The following is a 13,561-nucleotide window of genomic DNA, read 5'->3' as shown; positions in this document are numbered from 1 at the left end:
CAGGAGTTTGCTTTGCTCCATTGGTGGGAGCAGGGGGAAGGTGATTGGAGGCAGCAGGGAGCGCCACATGGGTCTGTGCGCATCTCCGCAGCTGCAGGCAGGTATGTCTGTGCTCCCTGCTGCCTCCGATCACCCTCTCCCTGCTTCCACTAGTGGAGCAAAGCAAAATCCCAGACCTTTGGTCAGATTTAAAAAAACTCTCCTGAACAGAGGTCATAGAGCTCAAAAAGAGGACATGTCCAGGAAAACCCGGACCTATGGTAACCCTATACTGTGGCCAGGAGCAGTTAACTCCAGCTTGAACTGCTGTGGAATTTATTACATCACATTAATTGCATGTGTAGTTTCACTAACTGTGAGCACATTAAGAGTTAATACCATTACTTGCCTGCACCACTCTGACTTGCCACTAGAGAGCTGGGAAACAGGGTTGTGGCTAGAAGCCAGGACACCTGGGCTCAATCCCTGCTCTGCATGGGATGGAAGGTGGAAGCAATGCACCCTGGTATACTATAGAACTGCAAAGTAAAATTATCCTAACACAAGTGAGGTACCATGGCCCAGAATTAACCCTTGCCTGAAGTGGCATAACTCTGAGAGGCTTAGAGGGATCTTAGCATGAAATAACACGCTTTAATATGTGGGTGCTTGTGTTTTAAGTGCCATTAGTATGGTCTCAGTTTAATGTGTAGTTTCACCTTTATAAATAAGTCTTTCTTTTCCCCTTGGTTAAGTGACTGAAGTAGAGGTGTCAGTGAACCACAACAATAACTGAATTCATTTGTTTTTTGTGTTGCAAACTTACTGGAATGTAAATACAAAGTGCTCAAAGTGAATTGCAAATCTACAGGAATTGTTTGGCAACTGCAAATATCTGATTACAATTTTGTGCCCCTAACCTAACATGTAGGTACAATCAGTTCATCAGACTAAGAGGGGAGGCTTTTCAAAAATGCTCAGCTTGATCTAAGCTCTCCCTTAAGTCAGTGAAAGTTTTGTCATTGACTACAATGGAAGCTTTTGAAAATCCCACCACAAAGAATTATTGATTTGAACCTAGAACTGTATCAAGGGCAGTGCCAGAGGTGTACTAGCACTGGGCACTCTCACTCGGGGGGTGCCAAATCAAATGGAATTAAGGTTATGTTATAGTGTGTAGGAGGTGCTCAGTACATGACCTGCACCAGGTGCCAGAATACCTGACTATGGCTCTATTTGCACCTATGGTTAATGGTAGACATGGAACTGATGTACAAGTGCCCTATTTCAAAGATGCCAGCTGTCTTAGTATATGGCTAAGCAGTTCATCTGTACCACTGAATCCACTTTCTCGTCACACTGTGGGAACTGGGAGTTTTCAAAGGGACCCAATTGAAGTTGGGCGTCCAGGGAAGTAGGATACTTCAGACAATCCCAGCCTGAGTGAATCATACACTTTTGTAATTGTACCAACTTATGTAATTTGTAATAGGAAAAGGAGCCACCACAATATTTCTTTTTTTGCTTTGAGAAATAAATCTTACATCAAAACATTTTGGTTGCATTTTTTTTTAAAACCTGTTTAGCTAGGTTCTGCAATTTGTAAGAGAGTCTGTACACCAGTGTATTTTTTAACTGGGAGAAATGTATAAGTCCGATCAGTGTTCCAAAGTCAACTCTGCATTCAGTGGTATTTTATTGTGTTTATATTGTTTTGCATAGTGCTGTAAAACATTCTGGCAGGAGAAAAATATATTAACAAAGTACATAATGAATAGTTGTTGTTGCTAGCTAGGGTTAGCTTACTGCTGCGTCTGCTCACAGTTATTCTTCTGTATCCAAGACAATTTTTCTCTTTTCACTTTCAATTTAGTCTTGTGAATTCTTGGGGAAATACATTCAAGAGAAGATCTTTCAGGATACCTTCATCCTTGTGCCAATGCAGGTAAATTACCTAATTTACTGCTTTTTTTTTTAAGTATTTTGTATTAGTTCAAACAATGGGACTTTCATGTGTCCATCAGGAACCTCATCTACATTTCTCTGATCCTCATGGTTGGGAAATTTTTCCTGATACAATATTCAGGCCTAATTTTCCTTTCATTATAATCATCCAGTTATTACTAATTATCATGTTTCAGGTGGAATTCCTCTCCCTTTTTATTACTGTTGTCCTTTCCAGTACTCATGGGTAATTATCATACCTTCTTACTCCATAATCTTAATTTAACTATGCTTTTATTTCTCCTCCTAAATCAGTTACTCCAGGTCCTTAATAATCTGCTATCCTACTTGCTGAATTCCTAATAAAATGTTTACATTTTCCTAATATGGAGTGCCACAGAAATAAACATAGTATTTTAGATGCGATTTTACCAGTGTATTAGTTGTGATCTTATCCATACCTAGAGATACTTTCACATTTCTGCTTCTCCTTCACTAAAATGTGTCCCACTTTATGCAGCCCAGATCTGGATCGGATTAGTTGTTTTGACACCAAATGCTCATATTGTAGAAACTTGTCACCAAGACCCAGTGTGGGGGATAAAGTGAAGTGGTTAATGTTGCCATCAGGGAAACATCTCTGAAATTCCCAGATCACCAAAGGCAGAAGTGGTTTTGATGTATTTGTGCATGTTAGGAAGCATAGGCACTGACTTAGGTTTTTGCTTGGGTTGGGTGCTTGCAGACATTAAAAAAAACCCCAAAACAGCACTTTCAACTTAGCATGTTCCTGCACCAAGCCCCATGCATGCCTAGAAGAGGAGGGACATTACTTCAACCTGGCTCTGCAGTATCTGTAAAGATCTAGTGCTTTAGTGGGGCTCTTTTGGTGCTTTTATCTAATTACTAATTGAATCAGGTTTAATGTCTGCAAACAGCCTGCCATGGCTTATGGGTGCTGAGCACCTGCTAACTTTTTGCCATGGGTGCTTGAGCACCCACAGTCAGCACCTATGTGGATAATTCTGCCTGCCTGTTATACCTTACCTCACTTCACACTGGTGTAAATGAATCCACCAAGGGAAAGAGCAGAGGAGAATAAAAACTTTAGCCTGTCTATTTAGGTGGTAATAGATGGCATATATACCTAGTGATAGAGCACAACTGTTGGTGATGCAGAAGCAAAATCTCAGTGAGTCCTGCTAGAGAGAACTACTGGTAAATGCATGCTGATTTTTCCCCAGTTCAAGAATATGGTCTTATATAATTCCTTAAAACATAATGAAAATACTGTGCAGTGGTGACAGTTAAAGTTTTTCCAGATACCTATGCCTGGAATTTGCTTCACAGCTAGACATGGGGGAAAAAATGCATAAATGATGCATTAGGTGAATCTAGTCCTTTTTTTCGGTTTTGTAATTTGTCTGCTAACAAAATAGTCTATTTGCAAACTTTTCCATTGCTTAATATTATTCAGCAAATGACTTCTGTGGACTTATTTTAACATATTGATTGCTCACTGGATTCCCCATTGCAGTGGCAATGTTAAATGCTTGGAAAAGAGATAATTATAAAGATTTGATTTGAATGTGGCCACTGTGCTCTCCACTGTGGGAATATGAGAGTGCTTGGAAGTATATCAGTAGGCAAGTTTCTTTTTGCACACAGTGAATTTCTCATTTGCACCACCTCTCTCTCTAGCCCCTCAGGCAATTCAAATGTTTTTGACCAAATATAGTTTTCTGGAAGCTGGAAATTATCCTTTGGCAGACAGATTGTAACCTTCTCCTCCTCTTTTCTCATATGCATTTCAAAATGAAGCTTTGCTTTAATATATGAGTGAGCAGGATCTGTCTGCTCTCACTCCCCTCCCTCAGACTACGGGAGGTCCTTTTTTATTTGTTGCAATGCAAAGTTCCAGTTATTTTTAGTACATGAATCGATTTTGCGTATCAGGTTGGGCACAGGTTTAAATGGGTAGATGTTGATGATTTTAGGCAGGAACCATTGAAGAAATGGGTCTATAAGTACTCTGGAAGAGGTCGCTCATTCAAGTAAGAGTTTCTAGAGAACCAGGGGACTTTTCTTTCTAGTGACAGATTCCTATGGTCATGTTGGTCACTATCATGGAGCAATCAGGGTTAACAGAAGCCCAGTGACTCCTAGAGCAGTGATTTTGTTTAATGTAAAGAGATAAAAAGCAATACTGACTGACACAGCAAGGTCCTGGGAGCCTTTCTTAGCTGCATAACTCTTTCTATACTTTTCTCCTAAGCACTCAGTATCCCATGGCAACCTCTTTTCTTCAGGGAGCTTTAGATTCTGACATATCATTAATACATGAGTTCAGGAAGTAAAGCTGCAAAGCTAGAGATTGGTTCATGGATTTAGCTGAGGTAAATAGCAAGGAAATGTAAGGGCAGAGCAAAACCAATTTTATGGCCTTCCTTTGGGATTAATGTCTAAATTTGTTTGCATGGTAATGAAGGAAGGTTATCACATGTAGAAAGTAGCAGGTGCAGGTCTAAATTGTACAGGAGAAGTATTTTTAAAGGCAGAAGTTGCTAGATAAAAAGGCTATGCATTTTTTTAAGGCCAGTATATTTTATGATAACTTCTGATTGAAGAAATATCACTGGAATTCATTCTGTATACAATAGTGCAATATGACACCATGATGGCAGACATAATATTTGAAAAAGGCAACCCATTAGAAAAAAATAAAATAATGCTAAATTACAGATTCTAAGAGCTGTTCCCTCTTGTCTATATAGGACTCTAAAATATGTCAACTTTTATAAAGTTGTATACATATGGGTATTACTATCGTTTAACAGGCAGAACTCCATATCCTCTCTGAACCTGCAGCTGTGGAATCATATTTTTCATATTTGTTTTTAAAATATGTTTAAAAATTGCTTCTGGTCACAGGGGAGGTTAGCATTTTCCAAGAATGGATGGGAACCAAACCAGTGTTGTTCCTCTGCATTGAGGAAACTTGAAAAAAATCTCAATGGGAATTCTGAAGTGCCCAATTCAACTCATGGGGGTATTGCACCTCAGACCTAAAAAGAACACTTTAAATATGCACACTGCTAAACATTACTTTGCTATTGACTCTACTGAAATAATCCAAAAAATATAGGTATCTTAGTTCCAAGCTGCCCCAACAACAGCAGCAACAACAACAAGGATGATAATCTGATTCCACGTTTTAGATAATTCTATGAAAATTCTCCATTTTTGTGAAGCTGCTGCAGAAATGTAAGGAACTGAAGTCCAGCTTGCTGCAGAATGCACATGGTCTCACTTAACAAGAAAGATTTAAAAGTTATATTGGGTATAGGTTTGCTATGTAACTACTGTTTGGGTGCACCTACATGTGCAATTAATGCGATGTGATAAACTCCAGAACAGTTTGCTCTGGAGTATACTGCTCCTAGGCACAGCTTCTACACATGCGCCCAGGACAGCAGCACTTGGAGCAAAGGCAGAGCAGCTGTGGGCTGGCAGCTGGTTCAGGGGATGAGCCCTGGGCTCCAGGTGGTGACATCAAGTGGTGGAGGGGCTGGCTAGGGCAGGAGAGTGCTGAAACTGCAGAGCCTTGTGCCTGACCCCCTGAGCTTGCTGCCAAACTGAGGCTGCTCCTCCCTAGCTCAAGTGCTGCTGACCTGATCACCATCCACATGTGCATTGCAGCTCAATAACTGACTACACCATAAGATAGTACTCTCCCTAACAGTACTATGTTACAGTGGAATAAATTAATTAACTGCGCCCTAATACCCTCACACGAGTGGACAGTGATGCTTTACTGCAAAATTAATTAGCCAACTCCATAGTAAAGCACACGTGTAGACACACCCTTTAGATATGACAACTCCATGAATACTTAAGTGGATAAATATCAAACCAAAGAATATAAGTACCAAACTAGATTCTGCTGCCTTTGTTACTTATTGATTAGGACCTTACTCAAGTAGTAGGCAAATCAGTTTTACTAGTAGCAATTCTTGGGATAACTTTGTGTTCAGGTTAAGTGAGATTGGTAGAAACTGGTCCCAGGTTGTAGAATGTTTCAGGCATTCAAAAAGGTATAATTAAGTACAGTGGAATGAAATCATGAAAGAACAAAAATTCAGATAAAGTTTAAGAAAAACCTCCCAACACCAGTGCATATTAGCTTAGGAAAGCATTTCCAGTGGGGAAAAGTTAACAGTTACTTGGGAGATTTAAAACTAAAAGCACCAGGGGACAGTTCTGAATTAGTAGAGAAATTGATTACATGAAGGAAGTCTTTCAGTTTTTGACAGTTATCATTCTGTGTCAGATGCAAGCAGTGCATACAGTATACACTGAGAAACAAGATGATAAAAGTATTGTGAATTCAGTGGGGCTTAAGATGTTACTTGCTGGATATTGGGAAGCCATACTTGCTTTCATGAGTTGGCACAAAAGGTAAGTGTAATGTTGCTATTTTATTTAAGACCCAATGGTATAAATGTAAAATGATTTGTATTGAAACATTAATTTCTTCAGCGTTGTTTAAACCTTGTGCCGTTGACATCAATCAGCAAATGTCCCTGAGTATGAATATGTGAGCTACATAACATATGAGAATTTCAATCAATTTATTAAAAATGTGTAGAAATCCATTTGAGAGGCTAACCTTTTTAAATTGCATTTATATTTTTGGCCTCAGAGGCAGATTTTCAGAAGGCCTTCAGGGATTCTGAACCATAAGTTCTACTGGAAGTCCCATTATACTCAGGATCTTCTGTTTCCTAAATCAGAATAACTTGCTGTAGACTAAAAGGATATTTTGGGTAGTAGAATAACCAACTTGTCTATATCTTGGCCAAATTTTTGACAAGTTGCTGTATGTGAGGACGCTCAGGAAACTTGGCAGCAAGTAACAAACTGCCCTGAGCAAAACAGGCAAAATGATGATTTTCAACATATCCTAACTGCCCAAATCTGAATAGACTTTTATGGGGCTGAAAAAGGCATGTCTCTATCCCTAGAACTACCTTCCTACAAAGTTCCTGCTGCAAACATGGAGTTCTTTAAAAAAGAGTCATAAGAATTTTTGTGATGAAAAAAATGTCAGGCAGATGAAATATAAGGGTTACAACTGCTCCTTCTTAAATCTGCTAAACTTCTTTAAATTCAGCTCAACAGGTAATATCCAGAATCTTGGTCTTGTTTTCTATATAAGAGAATCTATCCACATGTATATTTTTCTAGTGCCCAAAACTCAACGGTTGAATATAAAGTTGCAGTGTTACTAACTCTCACAGTTTTATTATAAGGCTCACCATGTTTCATATTTTCCCTAGTTCCCAGTCCTGGTGCCTAGCTAGAACTCCAAGGTGTTACTGCATTATAAATATCGTAACATTAATGTTGTGACATAGCATTTTCAGAATATTAAAAATAGTTATATGTTAGACCTACAGCAAGCCTGATACCCATTCCTTCTTAATCATTTCCTGCCATAAAGTAATATATTTTTGAGGATAGCTTCTCATCAGGTGAATGGTGACAGGCTTGAGAAGCTTTTAGTCCTTTGAGAGACAAGATCTTTTCTTCCTAAGAATCACTTGCAAGTCAAAACTAATAGGAAACACGGAGTATATATTGTGTATGTGTGTGTGCGTATGGATGGTGGCAGTTTTGATTGGCTTAAACTTTGACTGTAAAAAGTTTGCACTAGTTAGTCTTTAATATACATCTAAGGGATGCACCTCAGATATTTTATTCAGCAGGATTTCCCAGTATTAAAGGATATTTCAATGTAAAATGGCCTGTAACAATGGCAGCGGCTGAACAGAACGAACGTTTGCTGTTTTTGCTTGTCAACACATCAGTTTGAACTGCCTACATGGAGAACTTCTTTTAAATGTAGTAACAAGCAACATTCTACAGCCCTTAATCTCATTAACATCAAAAAAGCATATACCTACTGTGGGGAAAGTTGTTAGTGAACACTGTGTTTCATATCCTATTCTTTTTGAGAGACAGGTTCCGTGTCAGAAATAAGAAAAACAACAACAGCAGCAGCAAAAAGAGAGCTTTCAGCTGTGACCATACTGAGGTGAATTGACTGGCTGCAGAAGGCCTTGTGAATAATAAAACACATAAGTGATAAAAGCAGTTTTAAATATCAGTTCTGAACTAAGTATCCTGTAGTGGTCCTTTTTTTTTTTATAATACCAGCTAGCTTCCCAAGCAGATTGCATAACAGAAATGTTTTCATGATGGTGGCGTAGAGATGCTACATTTTCAGTAAAAATATATAGTCACTGAAATATAAAAATATGGTTGCAAAACAGTAAAATAAAAATCCTAGCCGTCTCTTCACCTCAAGCTATCTACCCAGTCACTGGAGGTTCTCCAAGTAGTCTACACTGAGTTTGACTTTGCAGCTAAATTAGGTCTGAATGCTTTCTACTACATGCCGTATTCCCATAGAATCTCCAAATGGCTATACTTATTTTGCTAGCACAATAATAAAGCTAAAACTAACTTCAAAGCCACAAACAATATAGTTGCAGGATAGGAGTGTGTGTGTGTGTGCACTTGTGTAGAAGGAAAGTTTTTGACTATTGTAATTAACTAGTTTTTCATCTTCTGTTTACACATATTGGCCCCAAATCAAAATTGCATCGAAGATAGCCCCTATTCAAATTCTGAACTATGGGTGCAGACAGAAGTGCAGCTCCCAGCTGCAACTCAGAATGATTTTTGCAGTGATTTTTGCAGTGTCCTGAATTACAACATTACTCCAGACCAAAGAGAAGTTCTCTGTTGGTTCCAGCGGAGAGGGGAACCTAGCTGCCGGCTGAAAGCCCACAGCCAGGTTCCCAAAACAATGGCCAGGGCTCTCTCAACCAGTGCTTGCTGTCTTCAGAATAGGGGGCGGGAAGGCAGCAGAGGGAGCTCATTCCTGGGGATCCCCAACTGGTGCTGAAAGTTGGGGTGGGTGAATTGGATACCTTGGTGGGGGGAGGGCTCCAGTACATGCTGGACTCAGTATGGGAGCATGCCAAATTTAAAGTAAAGTACAGTTTTGCAGGGGTTTAATGTCCATAAGCAGCCATGTTCCTTAATGTAAGAGAGGAATTCAGAACTCTAGGTTTTGAGACTAAGTAAATAATTGTTCCATATCTACCTTACCATTCTAAAGTGCAGTGCTTAGGTGACTGCTTTAAACTCATGCTCACCTGCTGCTTCACTCACTGCACTGGCTGTGTGGTAAAGAGAATGATAGATATTTTTCTAGCTCTAACCCAAACCCATGTAGTATCCCTCAGGAGACTGTTGTAATTCAAAGCAGTTTTACACTTTGCACATTCAGATAATCTGGGAGAATTCTCACAGGTTTATTCTCCTGATAGAAAATGTTACCCAGAGCCCTGTTTATAGACATTTGAATGCTGAGGCCCTGAAGAGTGGAGAGCTTGCAGTGCTGACACTGTGCAGCCAAGGGGGAGCCATGTGCACACATCTTAACATGCTGTGTTGTCTCCCTTAGTCTGCATGGTGACAGATGGCAACAGTTCCTAGGGTGGCCCTGACTGGTTGACCCATATTGCCGTGGTTAGCCTGTGTTTTCCTGCAGAATGTGTGGGGATTGTGAAAGGGGCACGCTCTAGGGCTGTGCAAAATTTCACCAAGTATTTCATTTTGAAGCTGTTTCAATGCATTTCTAGCTTGAAACAGTAAAATCGAAATGAAACACAAAGCATCAAAACAGCTTCAAAATGAACTGAGGGTACTCAAAACATTTTGAAAGTTTCAAAACATTTTGACTTTTAAAGCAGCCGGGTGGTGGGAGACAGGGGAGACCCAGAGCTGCACTCCAAGTGGCTTCACAGCCCCATATAGCTCAGCCCAGCAGGGACTGCAGCCCTGGCTTTCCCCACCTCCCGCTGCTGGGCTGCACTCCATGGGGCTGGTGGAGTCGATCAGAGCACATCCCAACTTTTGCCGCCAGGCTGCGCTCTGACCGGCTCCCCCAGCCCCATGGAGCACAGCTCAGTGGTAGGATGCAGAGCACAGCACTGGCTCTGCCTGCCTCGCACCACTAGGCTGTGCTTCATGGGGCTGGCAGAGGCGATCGGAGTGCAGCACCAGCTCTGCCCACCTCCTGTCACAGGGTTGCACTCTGTGGGGCTCATGGAGCTGATTGGAGCACATCCTGGTGGCAAAAGGTGGACAGAGCCAGCAGCAGCAGCCTCCTGTCATCCAGCGCACAGATCCCATGGATCCATGGGATCTGTGCGCTGGATGACAGGATGCTGCCACTGTCAGCAAAGTTTACTTTCAAGACTTTGAGGTGCAGTTTTTGAGAAACCTCTGCACCCGTCTCCTTGAAACTTGGCAGACTTCATGCCCTCAGAAGGGGCTACCATCCCTAAAATTTGCATCTGAATCAGGCAACAAATGACAACATTTTAGGCATTTTCATGATTCCCCATTATAGCCTATGCGTGAAACGTCAAAACAGCGAAACAAAACAGGACAGTACTTCAAAATGAAATAAAATGAGAAAACAAAACACTGTCCCTTCAAAATGGTGAAACAGATGTCAAAACGAAATGGTGTTTCGCACATCCCTAGCAGGCTCTGCTTCCTGCTAGCACCATAGTCCAGAAGTGACACACTCTGGCCTTGTACAAACATTCAGTTTCTTATGGGAGAACCTGTGCTTTTCCTAGAGAAACCATGGGTGTACAGATATTCAGGCTTTTTATCCCAGAATAAAAATGACCACTCCAGGAGAAAAGTAACCTGGAAACAACCAAAGCTGAATCACTCGCAACAGAGTTTCTCCTAGCAGAGCGAATGTTTGTACATGCTGTGGCTTCTCTCAGAAGAGAAAATAGTCCTCCAGCATCCCTCCTCTTCCTCCCTCCCCCAGACAACTTGTTGCTCAGTGGACTTTACTGCTCCAGTAAGGAGCAAAACACACCCCTTTCATAATGGTGGTTAAAATGTTTATACATTGGTTAGCTTTGGGAAAGCAGCATAGATTTCTGTCCAACCAAACAAAAAAAATGTACCTGAGGTATGATGTATAGGAATGATCAGGCACATCGAATGTAAGTAATGAGTCACCCTGTCCTTAGTTCCATCTATGTAACCCATAGATTTTGGTAGATTTGACTTCAATTAAGAGCAGAATTTAGTGATATTTCTGTACTACAACTTCAGACCTTCTAATAACCTTGGTTTTATAGTAGCTTTTGCATTGTACTTAAACATTGTTTTACATAAAAATGGTTCCAGAGTCAAATTTGACAAGATTCCAAAATGTATAAAGCCACCTGCCTTTACACAGCTGGTTAACAGTAAAGAAAGGTATAGCCCTGGATAAATGCAAATGTACAAAACCTCAGAGAGACAGTTATCTCCCCAGCCTGTACAGGATAAGAGGATAGAATTCCTCCCAGATGCTGATTTAAATTAAATACACAACATCTTCAAGAAAGCATTTAGAGTTCAAATATCCGGAGATTCATACCTGATCATATAATGTTAAGTGTTATACTTAAACCTTTGACTCCATGCAACAGACAAAGGAAGTAATAAAGCAAATACAGAATGTAAATGGTAACTGTGTTTTCAAGCATTTATGCAAGAGGCAAAGAAGGCTTGATATCTTTTGCTGGATCAAAGCATGTTTGGGATAAACTTAAGCTTTTGAATGCAAAGCATTCTTCTTCAGGTCAGATAAAGACAGAAAGTACAAAATACTTAAGACAAAACAGCCATTTCCAAATTGATGTGACAAATAACTTTCCTCTGAGAGAGCAAGCATCCTTTGATCCTAAAGGTGATTAGAGGAAATAGAAGTTAAAATCTATTGCTGACAATTGTTCTGATACTACCAAAAAAACCCAACCAAGATGTCACACAGACTTAAGCTTATTAAACATGGAGGAATTGCTAGATTTTTGCGGTAACATTAGAATGATATTGTAGCCATGATGGTCTAGTCTGGTCCAATTGGTCCAATAAAATAATAAAAATAAAAGCTGTCACCCCCCCAAAGAAAATCCTTGCCTCTCACATAATTCCTGGATCATCATGGCTATAACATCACTCTAACACTGATAGATTTTAACTTCTGTTTCAGTGGATGAAAAGTATTTTGTACCCTTCCTCTTTACCTTTTTCCACATTAGTCTTTTAACCTCTCCTCTCCTTCAGGTCTTCACAGTGGTTGCATTGAAATATGATGCTGATTTTCAGGATTCTGTAGTGAGGGGATAGGAAGCCATACAGAATTAAAACAATGGTCAGGAATCAATAGAACTATGCAGGACACTGAAAGAATTATGAAACGGGGAATCAAGAATTCCCAGAAGTGCTGTGTAAAAATTGACCTCACTCTATACATACATTTCTCCCCATAGATTACTGAAAGACTTGAAGTAAAAGACTTGCTAAGACCATGGATACTAAGCAATAATCAAAGACTGGTAATGCATGCTCTGAAACAGAGATGCCATCTGCCATATTTAAAAAGGCCAAAAAGAACAGCAGAGTCTAACTTATTTTAAGTGTGTGTATATATATATGGGGTGGGGGGGAAGAAGGGGAACAGGATGTATTATGCACATTTTAATGGAATGCCTGGAGAGTATGGTCAAAGGCCTATGTAGCTACACCACTAGAGAAGACCTTTGGGCATTGCTTCCAGTTATCCCTTGATAACATAGTCTTTAATATTTCTCATTTATTAAAGTAATTTTCTTGCATGAGTAGAACTAATATCTGGTGGTGGTAGGTTTTAAAGCAAAGCATACAGTTTTTTAAAGTAGAAAGACTACAGAAATTCTCTTGGAGATACAGATCACTTAACACCTCTTCATTATATTTCATCATTATAATTTTTTACTGTATATAACATGTTTGACACCAGTTTATAACAGAACTTTTTACCTTGTGAAATGAACTCTTATATTCACACTAGTAATTACTATCCTAATACCTTTTTATTGTAATGATTGTTTATAAATTTTGCCTCTGGGCCTGAGTGCATACTTTTACACACAAATGCATTCCAATTTTTTTAACTACACAGATTGCATTTGGAAAATCTGCGTCTATGGTACTATAAAGTTGTGGCTTTCAATCAGAAAGCTCAAAGAGGTTAAGAGCTGATCTGGAGGTGTCTTAAAATACCTGACATTTGTACTAATGCAGGCTCAAAAAGTTATTGCTGTATAACTGATTCCTCTTCTTGACAAATTCCAAGGATATTATCACTGCTTCCATCCAAGAATTTATCTTCTTTGACTTTGTCCCATCCGATGTGATTAATTCACTTGAGTGATAAAAATATTTCTTAAACCTGCCCAGAGGGGCTAGTTCTGAGCACTCTCTCCTACCAAGACTTGTCTAGATTTGTCCCTGCCACAATACAGAACCTCACCTTACACTGTTCATTTCTCGGCCAATCTGGTAACAGTGTTGATGGACTCCTGTTGATCTCCGTCTCTCGTAATCCCAAATGACGTTGGGGTAACTTTGGGACTCTGAAGGGGTTTGAGAAAGAGGAGGGCAGGCCCTACGAGGAGAGGCTACGGGACCTGAACCTGTTCAGGCTCCACAAGAGAAGGCTGAG

The 13,561-nt window shown here is 40.0% G+C and overlaps 1 protein-coding gene across 8 annotated transcripts in view; it reads left to right on the top strand.

Annotated features, from left to right (window-relative positions):
• Nucleotides 1–13,561, top strand: part of LOC109313731 (poly(rC)-binding protein 3-like) — an 894,664-nt gene that overhangs the window by 447,233 nt on the left and 433,870 nt on the right. For all 8 annotated transcript variants that reach the window (XM_019540495.1, XM_019540503.1, XM_019540512.1 and 5 more), the window contains exon 3: nucleotides 1,853–1,924. The gene's annotated coding sequence lies outside the window, so the exon portion shown is untranslated. The remainder of the gene's footprint in view (nucleotides 1–1,852; nucleotides 1,925–13,561) is intronic.

This window comes from Crocodylus porosus, unplaced genomic scaffold, assembly GCF_001723895.1.
Source record: "Crocodylus porosus isolate Cpor-Errol unplaced genomic scaffold, CroPor_comp1, whole genome shotgun sequence".
In the NCBI taxonomy this organism is placed as follows: Eukaryota; Metazoa; Chordata; order Crocodylia; family Crocodylidae; genus Crocodylus; species Crocodylus porosus.
This window is presented reverse-complemented; position numbering and strand designations above follow the sequence as displayed.